This window comes from Mus caroli, unplaced genomic scaffold, assembly GCF_978045245.1.
Source record: "Mus caroli unplaced genomic scaffold, Mus_caroli_1 scaffold_19, whole genome shotgun sequence".
Classification (NCBI taxonomy): Eukaryota; Metazoa; Chordata; class Mammalia; order Rodentia; family Muridae; genus Mus; species Mus caroli.
The window spans coordinates 7,904,338-7,906,974 of NW_028227274.1; the positions used below are offsets into that span (position 1 = coordinate 7,904,338).

Sequence of the window (2,637 nt, forward strand, 5' to 3'; positions counted from 1 at the left end):
CACAATATTAACTTTTATGAAAGTATTTGAAGAAGAAAAAGAACGGAATTTTCTTGCGCATGTCCAACTCAGCAGCAAGAACGACGCTGCAACAGGATCCTTCTGCACACGTTTATTGGGAGAGCTTGATTGTAGGCGAAGACACCCAAGCCCAGAACTGGTGCTGCTTATATAGGCCTAGGAGAGGCGTGTCTCACACCCGGATTGGTTGTGCATTCTACCTCATTTGCATGTTCCTCATCAGATTGGTTATTCTCTCTCAGTACCTCACAAAACCTCATTAACATACCTCATTTGCATGTCTCACATCTGATTGGTTATTCTCTCAGTACTTCCTCATTATCATGCCCGGGCCAGGTAGTGTTTTGACGAAAAACTTTACTGCATAAGTACGCATTGGTTGTTTGCCCAAACTTATGCGTGGTGGCCAGCAGTAGCTGTGCCACCCTGCAACAGCACATGTGGCTTCCCACAGAATTTCTTCTTAGTTCACTTTTCTCTATTCTTTTTCCTGTGTATCCTTCACCCCTTGCCTCCCTTTATGCCTTGTAAAATACCTTGCCAACAACTCATGGAAACCTCTGTTAAGTGACTATCTGTGGCAGAACTTTCCAGGTTGTCGGAATGGCTGGCTGCCTACAAAAGTCTCTGGAAGGCAAGACGGTCAGGTGCTGGGGCTGATTTGGAGAGCAGTCTTGATGGGTACAATGTCTTTACTTTTAAGTTACTTCTGCAACAGGTCCATCCAGTAGCCTAGAAGCTGAAAAAATAAAATTAAAGCCAGTATAAACCCAGCACTCAGGAGGTAGAAACATAGAGATTAATAGTTCAAGGTTAGAATTCATTGCATATTAAGTCTGAGGTTAGTCTGTGCTACATGAGACCCTGTTTCAATAAATATATAAATAAATAGAGTGAAGGTTGCTGGCTCACCTGATAAAATGTGCTATGACTCAATTATAAGTTTGTTGTAGAGGATCCAATGACCTTATTGGCTAAAGGGCCTAGTGGAGCAAAGATCTGTGGATCTCATGTGATGCCCATGGCCTGGGAACAAAGAAACAGCAGTCCGGTATGGTGTGCAAACCACTGAAGGAGGAGGCTGGCTTCCTCTCCCTGTCTGTGACTTCTCATGATCTAAAGGCAAGACAGTAAAACACTGCTTCTGTGCTCTAGGAGCCCAAGTTCTTTTATCACAGGGATGTCAAAGCCTGGGGAGAAGGAAGCAGCTGAAGAAGACAGGGAAGAACCCAGGTTGGAACCAGAGACAATGAAGTGTAGGTGTGAGCAAAGAGAACTGAGAAAGGCTGCAGGGGAGGGCCCTGTCCTTGCTGCACCAGGCCAGAAAACCTCCTCCTGTGGCAAACCTGCCACTACTGAAAGGTGGATGGGCTTCCAGGCTGGATTAAGAAGAAAAGTTTAAACTAGCTAAAGGAGGAAGCACCAGATATCTTGTAGCTCCATGGGACTAGAAGTTCAGAGAACCAACTCCCTGCTGAGCCCCAAGAGGTGCCTGGACTGCTCTGTTTCACCAAAGGAGCTCATGTTGGCATGAGTCTGCTTTTCCACCAGTCTCTCTTGAAGCCTCTTACGGCATTGGTGAGGAAGAGCATGAAGAGAAGGAGGGTGATTGTGACTGAATTTGTCTCCTTGTCCTACTAGCTGCTAGTGTTTCCAGTGTAGCAGGTTTCTAAGAAGACCGGAGTGCAGCCAGCATTGAGATGGACCCTTTTGAAAATTTCTGAGGAACTTGGCTTCCCGCAAGCCTCTTGAGCTTTGTGGGGATCTTAGGATGGCTCCTAAAGAAATTGACCTTCATAACCACAAAGGAAACAAGAAGGATGAGAATTGCTTGGGGAATTGCTATAGGATGTACCACTGGCTGGCAGCTTCCTCTGTACCCCAACACTGTGCACTTTGGGACTTACACAATGAATGTTGTCTAAGAATGTTGCTTGACTGGGAGCTGAAGAGATGGCTCAGAGGTTGAGAACACTGGCTGCTCTTCCAGAAGTCCTGAGTTCAATTCCCAGCAACCACATGGTGGCTTACAACCATCTGTGATGAGAACTGGTGCCCTCTTCTGGTGTGTAGGCATATATGAGGCAGAACACTGTGTACATAATAAATACACTTTAAAAAATGTTGGTTGGCACCTTGATTGCTAGTGTTGGGGTCTGCCCGCCTAGCATAGCTGTAGCCATTTTGTTCCATGCCTGCTAGCTACTTCATATTGTTGCTGTAATATGCCTGCCAGTCATTGACATAGAAAAATAACTTAACCCAGAGCAAGGTCATGCTGATCACATATTCTGTTATATTCTTTTTAAATTTATTTTTATTATTTTCTTTATATACATTTCAAATGCTATTCCGAAAGTTCCCTATATCCCCCCCCTCCTCCTCCCCTACCCACCCACTCCCGCTTCTTTTATTTTTTTAAAAGCTTTTCAGTTTTTTTTTTAAGATTTATTTATTTATTATATGTAAGTACACTGTAGCTGTCTTCAGACACTCCAGAAGAGGGAGTCAGATCTCGTTACGGATGGTTGTGAGCCACCATGTGGTTGCTGGGATTTGAACTCCACATCTTCGGAAGAGCAGTCAGGTGCTCTTACCCACTGAGCCATCTCACCA

General features: G+C 44.7%; 1 pseudogene; it reads left to right on the forward strand.

Annotated features, from left to right (window-relative positions):
• The first annotated feature begins 1,201 nt into the window (after positions 1 to 1,201).
• LOC110285109 (DNA repair nuclease/redox regulator APEX1 pseudogene) lies at positions 1,202 to 1,946 on the forward strand (annotated as a pseudogene).
• Positions 1,947 to 2,637: the final 691 nt, after the last annotated feature.